This window comes from Malaclemys terrapin, chromosome 8, assembly GCF_027887155.1.
Source record: "Malaclemys terrapin pileata isolate rMalTer1 chromosome 8, rMalTer1.hap1, whole genome shotgun sequence".
Lineage (NCBI taxonomy): Eukaryota > Metazoa > Chordata > Testudines > Emydidae > Malaclemys > Malaclemys terrapin.
In genome coordinates, this window is record NC_071512.1 from 13828830 (window position 1) to 13843808 (window position 14979).

The following is a 14979-nucleotide window of genomic DNA, read 5'->3' on the forward strand; positions in this document are numbered from 1 at the left end:
AGATTGTAGTATTAGTAGATTTCTACATATTTATGTAGTTTCTTCCATGATCAGCTATCCAGCAAGCTGGCCAGTTGGCAGAAACTGTCAGGCGCAGCCTCTGATAATCAGGCCTATTGGTTGGAGCATAGGTTGCAACTAGGCATAAGGTTGGGCCTTGGGCAAGAGGAGTGCTGGAATCGAGATCCAAGGACAGGTTGGGGTCAAAACCGGGATCAGAGTCCGTAGACAAACCAGAATCGGAGCCATAAGCAGAGTCCAGGTGCAGGCCAGAGATCGAAGCTGGGTAATCAGGGTCCAAAGATAAGCCAAGTTGATATCAAAGCCAGTGTCCAGATACAGGCTGAAGGCCAAAGCCAGGTATTCAGAGTCCAAGGGTCTGCAGGACGTGGAGGCACATCTGGAATGGGTCTGGAGTGAGGTTGGTGTGGGGCAAAGACAATACTGGGACAGGTCTCAGGCAAGGCTGGGGTAGGACCAGGAACAGGAGCAGACTGGGAGTCTCAAGAGTCTGGTGCGCAGCAAGGCAGCAGGAGGATTCCTGGCCGGGTAGCACTGTTGCTAAGACTGAGCTGCAGTTCTGGTGGGGTTGTGGAAGTATCTGAGTCTGGGGATCAACTGACCCAAGCTCTGCTTAGCGATAGGTTGCTGCTACATGCCTGAGGGCTGAGTCACTGCAGGCTCTGCTGGAGTGGTAATGCACGGCCTATCTAAAGCCTGCCCATATCTAAAGCCCCACCCATCTTAAGGGGAGGAGCCATTGAACCCAGACATCAAATAATTTCAGGGGACAACAAATGAAAAACTAGACCAGGAGTGATGTGCCCAGGGATCCAGAGGGGGACACCAAGCAGAGAACACCGGACAACGTCCACTGCTCCTCGAAAGCATCCAGGGAAGCAGTGGACACAGCCCAGCTGAAGGAGCAGCCCTGGCTTGGCTGCAAGTTTGCCTCGCAGAAGCTCCATATACTATAGTAAAGCATCTTCCCAGTTTATTAAAAAACAGAGAGTGCTTGAAAAGCATGCATTTAAATCCCTGCCCTGTACCACTCCGACTTATCTTTCAACTGCTCAGCTCCTCAAAGATGATAATCAAAACATAGTGGGATCCTTGGCATTTATTCTAAGCCTGCTCCCTAAATTACTGCCTCTATTATAACCATCTGACTAATAGAATACCCGTCAATTCTGAATATTCTGAAGTATTACTCATGCTGCTGCTTCTGTATCAATGTTCAACCTATATTATAGTTCCGAATTGTGATCTTTTTATGATACATCATAGTTGATCTTGATAATTGTAAAGTAAGAAAAAAATTGTACTTTAAACTAAGGGCCACTCTCTCATATCCGGAAGTCTCATCACTCATGCATGACGGGTGTTATTGCAGAGATGGCATTATGGCATTGCTATTTTGAAAGTATATTTTAAGCAATTTTTCATTTTCTGGAAGAATGTTTTTCCTAAGTCAAAACTAAGATATTGTTAACCATTGCTTCCAGGAACATGCAGAGTATTCTGCAACAGTTAAAGTAAACGCAGATCTTTAAAAAATATCTGTAGCATCCTCCATTGACTGACTTGAGAGCTGAGGTTTTTTCCCTGGGAACATTCCACGTGACAGCATCCTGCCAAGAGTGGGGATTGTTTCTAGTCATGCTACTGCCAGCACTCAGGTGCCAGCCCCAGCCTGGACATCTCCTCTGCAATTTTATAGCTTCACAAGCCCGAGTCAGCTGACATGGGCCAGCCGCGTCACTGTTAAATACACCAAAAAAGAGGTGACAGACAGACACAGATACCAATGAATCTCCTCACAATACTGATGTGACTGAAGCCATTCATGCTGCTGAATAATGCAGCCAAAAATTATTCACGCAGCTGTCAAATTCTGCTTTCAGTTATGAATATAAATCTAAAGTAACTCCATTGAAATCATTAGATATTCTAGGGACCTATACTCATGGAATAGAATTTGGACCAAGAACTACTCAAAATGTGCCTTCGTTTACTAAACCATTCACACACACCAGCAATGGCCAGAAAGGTGTGTCCATAGAATAACTTAAATACAAAGACACACCTGAGCATCTTTACAGCCCCAGACTTACACAGGGTGAAGAATCATACCAGAACAGCACCAATTCGTTCATGTTAAGCAAACCAAAGGACATCAGGCATTACTGATGGGAATGATGCCTCTGCAAGATCAGGACACCTGTATATAAGTGTTTCTTCATACATAGTTAGAGCATGGAAAATGCTCAGGATTGAATGGTCCCACCCTGGAAATACAAAGAGGGGAGAGACTATTTTAAACTACTCCCAAGGGCAGAAATAAATCACAAAAATTAGATATGAAAAACGATTTGTTATTCCACCTCCTGTCAGCGCAGGATTCTTTCCCCATAGTTTATTCTTGAGTGCTTTGTTCAATCCACATTTTAAAATGTCTCCAGCACCAGGGCTACCACCTTGAAGAGATAAAAAGAGCATGTTGAGTTCTGCGAGAAGGTCAGTTTCCCTAACTCACCTGCTTTGAAGCAGTTACCACAACACATGATGTTACCAAAAGCACCCAACAATTAACTGGCATATGCTATCCCAAAAGTACTGTCCTTTCAAGGAGGTACTTCTGGGAGCAACATGGATACATAAAAACGAGCCCAACAGCTGAGTATATTTCTATTTGTGCTCTATATAGCTACCCTAATTTCCTTCTGAAAGGCAAAAAATCCCCAGCACTGACTATGCCAGTGTAATCATTTCAAAGAAAAAAAAATCCAAATGTGCAATTGGAAGCAAACAGGTGGTCTGGCACCACGATATTAAGCAGTAAAAAGCCCCACAAATGTAATGACATTGCACATAATTTGGATTTCCTGTTGTACTCTCTCATGCCAGTTCTCTATAGCAGGCTTTATGGCGAATGCCAACCACTACTGAGTAAATGCACACCATGCACTGCACCCTCGCAAACTAAGTCAAAGAACATGGCTTGGGATACTAGAGAAAAGCACGTTTTGCCTGTGGTATACAAGAGCTGGGATGGATCCACTTTGGTTTTTAGTTGTTAGTCACTTATTTGACCCTAAAAAAGGGTGGCTACTGAATACAAACTCAGATAATACGTAATGCAGAGTGCATTAATTTAATAAAACACGGCAAAGCATCAATTTATGAAGAAATCTTCCTTTTCATTGTATTAAAATGGAATGTTTTAAAAAATCTATAGTGTGTCAGAAAGACATGCAGGCCAAGTGCTGTCCTAGCTTTCTGTGAGACTCAGGGGCCAACTGCTCCCTATGCAGGGTATTCTCATACACAGTCAATCCACCAGCCTGGAATCTGACTTTTGGTTTAACCATGCCCATCTGGGCCCACAGAGGCAGCTCAATGGTGCAGACCTTGGGCACCAAGGTAGCTCCTCCTATACTTCATTGGATCAGAACTCAAGTATTCTGCATCTGTGCTGAGAGAAGCAGCTTGCAGTGCTGCAAATTTGTATTAAAATGTTGCTTTATTATGGTACATGTCTGCAGGAAAACCACTTTCCATGGCCTCTCCTAGGCTGTGCACTCCTCTGTAGCTCTCCACGATGCTCCCGGCTGCCTGTGGTGGGACCGTTCGGGGCTATCTTCACCTTTGGCTCCTCCTCCAGGAACATCCTCTTTAGGTGACTGACCTTGCAACTGCTCCCACTCTCGTACAGGGCCCCAGAGTTAGGGTGACCAGATCACACAGGTGGGGGGGGTGGAGCAAAAAAAAAGTTGGCAGCGGAGGGAAAAAAAAAAACGGCCGTCAGAGCTCCACACACCGCCCTCCCGCACCATCTTGCCTTTGCTCCGTCTCCACCTCCCCTCTCCCTCCAGCGCTTGCGCCGCCATACAGCTGATCAGTGCAAGCCTGGGAGGGAGGGGGGAGGAGGAATGCAGCGTGCTTGGGGAAGAGGCAGGGCCAGGGCGGGGATTTGGGGAGGGATCCAATGGGACAGTGAGGGGTGGGGCTGGAGGTGTGGCCAGGGAGGGGATTTGGGGAGAGATCCAATGGGGGAAGGAGGGGTCAGAGTCGGGGGGGGCACGAACCCCCTCCGGGCTCCGGTCCGCCTGTGAGCGGAGGCAAAATATCGGGACAATTCGCGTCCCGACCGAAGGTAGGTCGGGACACGGGACAAATAAGCAAATATTGGGACAGTCCCGATAAAATCGGGACGTCTGGTCACCCTACCCAGAGTACAGCACCCTGGGTACCAACCGTGATTCCTCAGTAGGCCTGACTGGGCTCAAGCCTTGTGAATCTGCCCTCCGGGAGCTGTGAACACAATGACAAAACAGTCTTTCCAAAACAAAGTATTGTCTAATCTCAGGAGAAGGAACAAAGCATAACAAGAGCAAAGGAGGGGAGGGGATAACCCAACAGTGTATATGCATGATTGACTTATACAAAGATTAGGCAGGTCTAGTTTATCCAGACAACTCCAGTTCCAGGATTGTGGAGGTGAGTATGGCTGGCATCTCCACAGCCTCTGCCTCTCTAACCTGAACTTCAGGGCTGTCCATTTATCAATCCCAAAGCTCTTTGTCTCCCTGTATCTCTTGAACCACTGGGGTTGGGGATAGACTTGAAAGGAGTTGGTTCTCTGCACAATAACAAACAAACAAACGTCCTTCACAGGTGGGTTTTGTGGAAAGCTCTAATTAATGCTCGCATACGTTTCTAGGTACTTGGTTCCAATCTGCTTTCTTACAACGGATGCAGAGTAGCCAGTCTTAGCAATGCCTCTAAAATGTTGACTTTACTGAATTTAGTCAACTCTAACAAAGTTACCTGACTGACTTGGGAAAACTCTGAGGCAGGTCTTCCCTTTTTCTGATTCTTCCTGCCCACAAAGATTCAAACTGGAAAGCTCACACCAGATGAGCTCATGCTGGCTGATTTTAAACCTGGACTGAATAATTAGAACACACACCAATCAGAGCCGGTGACCTGGCTGGGAAATACATGAGGATCATGTAACTAATTGATTTACTCAAATGAAACCACATTTTTTAAAAAAAACGGCCCAGGAGAATATGACCTGAGGAAGCATGCATCACTAAGGGAATATCATTAGGGTAGTAAACAGATGGGAGAGGATAGGGAATTTTTTTCCAATTATGCCAACTTCTAAATTGCCCCATGTGCAAATCAAATCCAGTTGGAAGACCCAGTGCATCCCTTCTTTAAACTCAAGCCTTTGTCTGCTTGTCTTTAGTGAGACTGATTCCCAGCTAGTCGTTAAGTGAGCAGAGCTTATAGTGGGCAACCACCGGCAACATTCTCTCAGGCTTGAACTACCAAACATTTGAATAATATATTTTTCCGAAGCCTGCTAATTAGTCGTTTGAAAGCCACAGGGTTGTTTTCTTTTCCTTTTTTAAAAGTACAGACCATAAACTCTCCACAGGAGAAAAGCCAGTTCTTCTGTGGGGAAACCTAATGACTACGATCCATTTTCTCTCATACATACAGACCCAAAAAAAGAGAGTTGCCTTTTCTTACAAATAAACAATATCACACAGTGGTGCTGGAACTAGGGATACTGCTGTACTCCCTGGTTTGAAGTAGTAATAACAAACACCAAATACAGAGTTTCCCTCATCAGCACCCCCGCGATAAAAATTGTTCCAGCACCCTGATATCACATGAACTAACGGTATCAATGTCAAAAGGAAAAACAATGACTTGCAAAGTGTTCACGCTCTTAGCTGGCTGATCCACCAGGCAGCTTTCTCTGTTTATGTCCGGTCTGACTAGAAAGAAAAGGCCTTGATCCTTTAAGGTTATCAGTATATATGTAGACACAAAGGGTAATATATATTACCCATCTATGGTATCTATCTATTTGATGGGAGATATAAGCTATTCAGCACAAAAAGCATAACATGCAGGCATTATTTCATGGTGATAGACATTTTACAGTTATAGCTCAAATCTCTCTTCTGGATTTCAATACAATCTTATCAAAATAAGTAAGTAATTTATATGCAGAATTGCATAAACCCTCTCCACTCTGTCTCTGTCAAGGGAGGTTGTCTTCTTGAAATACAGACAGGCTACACTTGCCTTTCAGTTACTGGAAGAAACAGATCACTAATATAACCAATATATGGAATAATATCCCTAAAAGTACCATTTGATAAGAGAGTGCAGAATTATTTGACCCAGGCAAGTCTCAATATGCTTCATGTGCTGCTGCCAATATCAATCTCTCCTGCTTCTGACTCCAACATAAATGAAAAACAACAACAGCTAAAGGCCTTTGAAGCATGCCTCCTGCATAAAAGAACCAGCACATCTGCAGCAATTATTTTCTCATTGGCTTGAGCAATTTTGAACTCATCGTAGGTCTGAAAAGTCCTACCATTCGGTGACTTCTCAGAAACTGTTTAATTATCAACCACTGGAACCTATAGCATCCCTCTGTTTTATCTGAAGATTAAAGCATCAAATGCCTTGCTGCCTCATTTCAGACAAGCAATAAGGGCCAGATGTTTAAAGGTATTTAGGTGGCTAAAGATGCATCTAGGCACTTATTAGGATTAGCAACCCATGGGAGTTAGGCACCGAACTTGCATAGATGCTTTTGAAAATCCTACTGGGTGCCTCGCTGTATCTTTATGCATCTAAATACCTTTGAAAACCTGGCCCTGACTGTCTGCAGGAAGTGACACTAATCCTGTGCTAATCCTGCAAACACTACTACTGGCGGTAGGCCCTGATGCAGGACATAGCTCCATTCATATGTTTGCCCCATCAGTCCATAAGTTATTCATTGCCATTGTATCCAAGCATTTAATGAGACACTCAGTTAAAAAGCATATTAAAAATAATATTCCTTGCCTGCATTACCAATAAAGCTTTAGATTATTAAAGCAGATAATTTGTTTAAAAGAACACCTGATTTACATATCACCAGTTTAGCCCAGTTTAAGCATTGAAAATAGACTAGCCAACATCACATTTATTTTCTGGTCAGTTTTGTTTCTTGGTCTTCATGCATTAGCACAACACTGCATTGTCTGGATTGCTAACCCCACAGTGGAATGTTTAAATCCAAGCTAAAAACTGTTTTCACTTTAAAAAAAAAAAATCTTCACAATATTTCTTTATCTGAATGTTGGGCCCAAACCACTTTGATCTTATGTCAAGATCATCTGGATTTTAGATCTTTATTTCTGACACTTAATATTTTCATTTTCTCTCCCTCCTACTGAGTGGCATGGTCTGGCTATATAAGTAAAGGCGTGGCAGCTGGTAACTCCAGTATTCCAATCAAGGGTCTGACACTGACTGAATATGTGTAAAGAATGTTGACGATGAACTCTATATAAATGCTAAGTATGATTAACTTTCCATTTCCATACCCCGCAGTCTCCAATGAAGCAAATTTGCACACGCTTAATTTTCATTAATAGAATCAATATGAATGCACTTGTACATGTTTCAGGAAGCACCATTGCAAGTTAGTTTTCAAAAAACACCCATGCGTGAATCTCTCAGCAGCAATGTATTATAGAAAATATTTCTTACTGTCCACATTATTCTGAGGTTATTAAAATTGCCCAAGTATTTTGGCCAAAATTTTCAAACAAGGGTGCCTAAAGTTAGCCATCTGAATGCAGATGTAAGCCGCTAAATAAATGGCCTAATTTTTAAAGGGGTAAGTATCCAGAGATCCCATTGACTTGTGTTTATGGAGTACCTTTGAACTTAGAAAACAGCTTCACTCATTGTTTATTCAGTCTTGGTTTTGTATGTCTATTATAGGAGGTTATTTTTTGTTCTTAGGAGTATTATACTTAATAAAACACAACTTCACGGATTTGTGTAGGTTTCTATTTGAAGATGCCCTTGTCTTTTCCTATTTGCATTTTCTTACAGAAGTAAAACAATTTGTTCTCACTTTATCTCCCTTGCTGAGATCTTTGCTTGACTATTCCTGTCTCATAAACTGCAGTATAGATGTTGCCAGATCAAATAATCCTGCATTATCACCTCCAATTAAGCAATCAGACTAAGTGAATTCACCAGGGGATGGAGGTGCATTTAGATCACTCAACCTGTTTTTTAAACTCCCTGTAGTTTTATATTTTCATTTCTTGGGTTGCCACAGGCAGTTATATGGACATTATACAGGGACTGAAATACTGCCATCAGTTATCCTGTAGAGTTCCCAGGAAAGAGAAAAAAATGTAACAGCACAGCAAGACCAGACTAGCTATTATGGAGGTAGCCTACAGTATGTCATAGCTTCTTGCTGGAAAACAACTACACTACACAAGCAGCTACTTTCATCCAACCTTCTACCACTCCATCTTATTTTTATGTCTTTTAAAACTGCAGAGTTTTGTATTAGCAGCACTGAGCTTGCATTGCATTAGTAAAACACAGCCTCCCCTTGTTTAAGATGTGGGATGTGTACCTAATGGACTAACAACAACAGGTCTCAGGAGTAGAGAAAATGGTGCAACTAAGCTGGTCACAGCCAGTCAGTCCCATACAGAAGCAGCATATTGTCAGGGAGCAATATTATTGGCTTGTAAAGGAAGCATGATGCAGTGGCAACCTGCTTGCAGTAATAGTCTGCTTCATTTTGCCATGACTGCTCTGCGGTCATTACCAGCTGATATTCACCTGGCTAGAGAAGGGGTCGGAACTCTTCATTTCCTGTTACTATTTCAGGTACCCCTTCCCCTCTCGGAATGTCATTTCCCCAATCCTCTGGCTCCGATCTTGTCCTTTCATGTTGAGGAGTGTGGGGGCAGGGGGCAGGAAGAGCTAGTGCAATGGAGTAATCCCAGCTTTACTCCAACCCAGGTTTCCGCCACGCTTTGGGATCCCTCAGCTACCCCTTTCAGACAGCTTTACGCCACTCTGGCAGCACAAACTGATCTCAGTGGGGCTCAGGATCTGGACCCAAGTTTCCAATGAATCCAAGATCTACAGGCAGGGGAATCCCTGCACAACGTGCTGTTTTACCTCTCGTTTTAAAAGTGGTCCGGTTCAGCACGAGGATCCATGGAGAGAGAAGTGAGGGCCTGCTCCTAAAAAGTTGCATCCATCCCCCTTCCCTATGTAGATGCCAGCTGGCAGCTACATTCTGCACTAGCTGCAGGCTTTTGAGGTTATCCTCAGGTGGAGTGTACCATAGTAATCTAGCCTTGAGAGAACAGGTATGTGGGTGACCACTGAATAACTGATCATGCAGCTGTATCCTCGCGTCCACCCAAGCTGCATTCAGTGGTTGCAGGGGGCTGGGGGATGGATAGAGGAGGAGGAAAAGTTACTTAATGCCCCTTTTGTAGCTTCCAGGTCCTGGGACCAACCATGGGCTGGCTTTCTCCTTAGCACCACTTAGAGCAGCCTTGGTGCCACTCCCAGTTACTCCTAGCTGTCTATGGCTCCAGGGGGCATGCCAGAAGTCAGGCTTCACTTCATCACCCTGCCCATGGATGCAGCTCTGGGCCACCCAGGGATTCTCCCTAGCCTGGGGAAATCCCCAGAAAGCTAGTTCAGATGGCTGCACTGACAGGGACCTAGCCTCTTTGTTACAAGGCCAACAGGACTGAATGAAACGTGTCTTTCCTTTTTTAATATTAAATTTTAAAAATATGCTTGAGTTTTCTTTGTAAAATGTATAAAACACCAGCTGAAGTGACATTCACTCCGTGAAGCTGCATCTCTCCACCAAGGCTTCCAGAACGAAACACAATATTACAAATACTGGCCATTAATAACTGAGGAAAGTGCCTTCCCTGTGCTATTTTTCATCAGAATGTTGTGATATTAGTTTATAGATAGATAGACAGACAGACACTTTTTTTTTAGGCAGTAATTTGTCCTCCACAAATAATGGAAAATAATGCATTGGAGAGAAGTTCAATAGTGAACAAAGCTGGTTTGTGAAAGGGAATTTGCTTTACAGGGAAATAGAAAAACACTGCCATCTTTTGGACTAAAGAGCTATTTCAGAAAAGTAACTAGTTGACTATACACAGTAAATAGTTTAACAAATTTATTTGGGCATAAGCTTTCGTGGGCTAAAACCCACTTTATCAGATGCATGAAGTGAAACATATTTTTCACTTCATGCATCTGATGAAGTGGGGTCTAGCCCACGAAAGCTTATGCCCAAATAAATTTGTTAGCCTCTACATTGCCACAAGGACTCCTTGTTGTTTTTGCTGATACAGACTAACACGGCTACCACTCTGAAACCTGTAAATAGTTTGTCACCTTATACATGGATGCAGCGCTAGCCAGATGTAAGCCTGAAGAGCCTTAATTTTACCAAAACCCACAAATAATTTCTGGGTCTAATTTAATTCTACAAATGAAAGGATATTTAGGCTACAGTGTCAGGACTGTGTCCCTAACTCTCCTTATCATGCCTGATTAGCAGTGTCAGAAATATCAAGTGTACTCTTTCCTGCTATTTACTAGAGGACTTGGAAGTCCTATTGATATGGATCATGTGAGATCCCAGTACTTAATTGAAGGGGCAAGTGTGCCGAAACTTTAACAATGCACACCTCTCAAGGGTTATGCAGAGGTTTTCATCAATGAGGTTTTACAACAATAAAAGTTTCTTAACCAGTTTGAATAAAAAAGTCATTCACCTCTTTAATTTTCCCTTGCATGTTATAATACTGCCACTTCTTTGTCATCCACAAAGTTATCCAGGAAAAAGACGGTAGGCAGCACCTGAACTTTTTGACTTCAGTGGGGGCAGGATTTCAACCCAGAAGTCTTTGCTCTCTTGTTCCTTCTCTAACCACTACACTTTTCTTTTGTAGAACTCATGAATACATAGGGCGAGTTCACTAATGAACATTAGCCTTACATGGCCTTTCCCAAAAAGCACTGTGGGTGAGTTTGATGTTGCTCTAATTCAGGTTTACTTTACCTCTCTATGGCCTCTCCGGGACTGGAATTTTAGAATTACAAAAACAGTTTGACTCTGAAAATAAGTTTCCCTGGTCCAATGGACCAAGTTCTGCAGTGCCCAGGCCCAAAGGGATAGGGTGACCAGATGTCCTGATTTTATAGGGACAGTCCCGATTTTGGGGTCTTTTTCTTATATAGGCTCCTATTACCCTCCACCCCCATCCCGATTTTTCACATTTGCTGTCTAGTCACCCTACAAAGGAATGAGTTAAAGATGGAATGTCAACCTCTCCTTCCACTTCTCTTTGTTCTTCTCAGTTTCAACATCAGATTTTTAATGTTTTTTTTCATATGGATTTGTATATATTATCTTTTTGTGCATTGTGTTTTGGTTGGCTTTTCTTGCAGAAGCGGAACTTGTATGGGAAATTTCCTTTGAGCTTGAAGATATTATGAATGGGATTAGCAACCATCTAGGGCCTCATCCAAGACCTAGAAATCAACAGGAGCCTTTCCATTGACTTCAATGGGCTTTGGAACAGGCACGTAGATTGTTCTTCATGGGCGAGTCTTCCAGTTTTCACATCTGTTGCAACAATGATAAAGTGCATGGGAAACCATCTCCACTGGTATCACATTTACCCTTTCATAATGACTGATCTGTTGCCAATTACATCTGTTGCGTTGTGGTCTCAACTCCAGTTCACTGACAACTAAAAAAATCCATGACAGTGAAAATCAAAATGCACAAGGAATAAAAGTTAACTGTTCCGGGGTTCTTAGAAGCTACTTGGTAACAAAATATCGGAAATCAGTTAATCTAAAATATCAAAAAAAGGAGCAGACAGCAAGCTGCCAGCAGAATACCATTTTAATCATTACATGTTTTTTTTAAGCTACAAACTGTCACAAATCTAAAAACTCTTTTCAGCTGGTCTTTCAGAACAGTGGCATTTCAGTACCAGCTACACTGAATTAAATGCAGCAGCTGGAAGAGTTGTTTCTTTTTAAAGAACTGGAACTAAAATATATTCCTCTGTAACTCGCACCCAAACTTCACAGCACAATATTTGTAGTGCTTGGCTCATAGCTCATATGAATTTCACTTATGTAAACTTAAGTGGTGTGACTGGTGGTGGTAGTAACCCTTGAAAAGCCACAGATGAGTGTCAAAAAACTGCTCTGAGGAATGGCAAATATTATCCTCTAAGTGGGAAAGGAGCTTACAGAGGATCTTGTCCACAAGGCAAACTGCCCGAAGTGCACAACAGATATTGCATCCTAAAAGGACTGCCTTCTCTATTCAAGACTTACTGCCCTAGAAGTAGAAAAGGGATTGTTAATAGCTTCAGAGATTTCTACCACTTTCAGATCGCAATTTCAGCACTTACCTACCTGCCCAAATGGGGTCGGCTCTTTGGGAAGTGGCTGCCTCGTTTTTTGTAACCTCTGCCCCTTCAGCACTATGCCCAAGAAGTCTGTTACCAGTTAGTCGATGGCCCTGAACATATGGCTCATTATTCAAAGGTGTTGGAGCACCTAAAGATGCAGATAGGCACCAAGTAGGATTTTCAAAAGTTCCTAAGTCAGGCACCTAAGTCTCACTGAAATTAGCGGACATTAGATGCCTGTTTTTGAAATGCCAGTAGGGGCCTATCTGCAATCTTTAGGCACCTAAGTCACTATGAAAAAAAACTATGAAAATTTGGCTCTTTGAAGTTTACATCACACTGAAAGCCAATGGCACAGACTGGTTTTAAAATTTTTGCCCAGTATCTGTGCCACTCCAAATTGATCAGCTGCATGGAGCTGTTTCTTGGACCAGTGGTATATATTTTTTACCAAAAAAAAAGTCAGTGTTCACAACAATTTTGAATGTTGTCCATTTTCAACAGTGAGATGGCTTTTTGTAGTGAAAATGGTAACATTCAATCCCACCACAATAAAGCAATACAAGTACTGGGTACTGACTAGCTTACTGACAAGCAATCATTGCTTCTACACTGGAGTTCATTCGGGCAACATGGGAATAGTTGTACAACACCATCTTGGACAGACCACTAACTAAGGACACAGAGAAAATGCAAACGGTTGGGAAAACTATAGAGGGTTTTCCAGATTTAGGTCCCATTTTATTTCTAATCAGAGCCTCAGCAGGTTCAAATAAATGGCCTTGGCCCATCTTTACACTAAAGCAATGTCAGTTCAGGATTAGCTCTACCAATTTCAAAAATCCCATCAAGACGTAAAATGTAATGAACAAGCAGCAGCTATTAAGCGACATGGTTTATTGTCTTGTCACCTTGCCTTACTTACATCTGAAATGGAGACGACAAAACCAAATGAAGAGGAAAAAAAAACATGAAGCATGTCAAAATGGATTTTACTTTGTCATGGAAACACTAGATTTTTGTGAGAACCGAAAACAGGATTTAAGGATACTCCTCAGTAGATGTTCAACCTCCAACTAATTCTCCTTGGCAATTTAGTGAAGCATATTATAATCCTCACCAGAGACCGGGAGTGTACAACTCAAGTCACTCCCTACCCTCCCCCCACACACACACACTTCATAGAATAACTAAATGAGGAAAATCCTGTCACAATCACACCCCATGTTGTGTGGTTCACTGTTGAACACCAGCTTAACTTGCAATGCAGCAGGACTAAATCCTCTCAACAAGCCAGTCCATTGGGGGAAGTCACATTTCTTCAAAAAGATGCAAATTGTTGCAAAAAAAAAAAAAAAAAAGCCATGCATTAGAGTTCTCCTAATTTTGTTAGAAATGGTATAAATCCATCATAGGACTCTCTGCAAGAGCCAAAAACGACAGCTCAATTGATATTGCAACAGCAGACTTTTACTGAGACAGAAGGATGACCCACATAATAAAGTGAGGCTCAGGGATGCAAGACAGTTTAGTCAACACATAGGCAGAATAAGTGATGGGCCAAAAGGCCACTTCAGAATTTGTCTCTGTGGACTTCCACCTTAAAAAGTCGAGCGTATTGACAAATACTGGGAATGCTTTCAAAGCAATACTCTATATTCACTGTATCTGTGCTCCCTTCTGGTGATGGATTCGCAAGGCATTGACAGCATTGTGATCAAAGTTAGTGGAGCATGAAACCATACAAAGCAGTCAGAAGGATGAAGTTACAAGAAAATAGCAGCTGAATGATTCAAACAATTGGGATGTTTTTAAAAGGTTAACTTTCTTAATGGTTAGGTACATAAAATGGAAGGAGTGGTGGAATGGGGCATGAATTTCTCCATGGCTTTGAATCACCAAAAACCTCATAATTAAAGATAAGCAGGAGGGATAGTTCAGTAGTCTGAGCATTGGCCTGCTAAACCCAGGGTTGTGAGTTCAATCCTTGAGGGGGCCATTTAGGGAACTGGGGTAAAAAACTGTCTGGGGATTGGTCTCCCTTTGAGTAGGGGGTTGGACTAGATGACCTCCTGAGGTCCCTTCCAACCCTGATATTCTATGATTCTAATCATTCTCAAAATTCACCATAAAACAATTCTGGGCTTGAAACACAAAGAAAGAGTTAGGATGGTAAGGTCAGGCTAACGTTAAAGTAGCGAACACAGTGAACGCTCTTAGCAAATTCCATGCAGAACAATTCCCCGGGCCAAAGACCAAGTGAAGAAAAAGAGACCCTTTGTTAGGCCAGTAGAGGTTAATTGCGTTGTGGAGATGGTGACCTCAGCCTCTAGAAGGGAAGTAGTAGTAGCCATGCCATTAGGCAGCCCTGCAGCAATACTGACAAAGTGCCTACTGCCTAAGTAAGATTATCTGGTGGACACAATGGGGAGGTTTGATAAAGCATGAAGAGTATTGGAAGGGATGTAAAAAACGCAGCCCTAGAGCTTTAAAACTCCTCGTGTACTACAGGAAAGGAGTGTCTTATTAACCGGAACTCAACACCCTGCGCTGTGGGATAGAAAACCCAGTGAAGGACAGGAGGAATTTTAACGGGCCAGAAATGTATTTTCCACTGTACATGTAACAATCCTTCCACTGGATCCTTGCAGTCAAA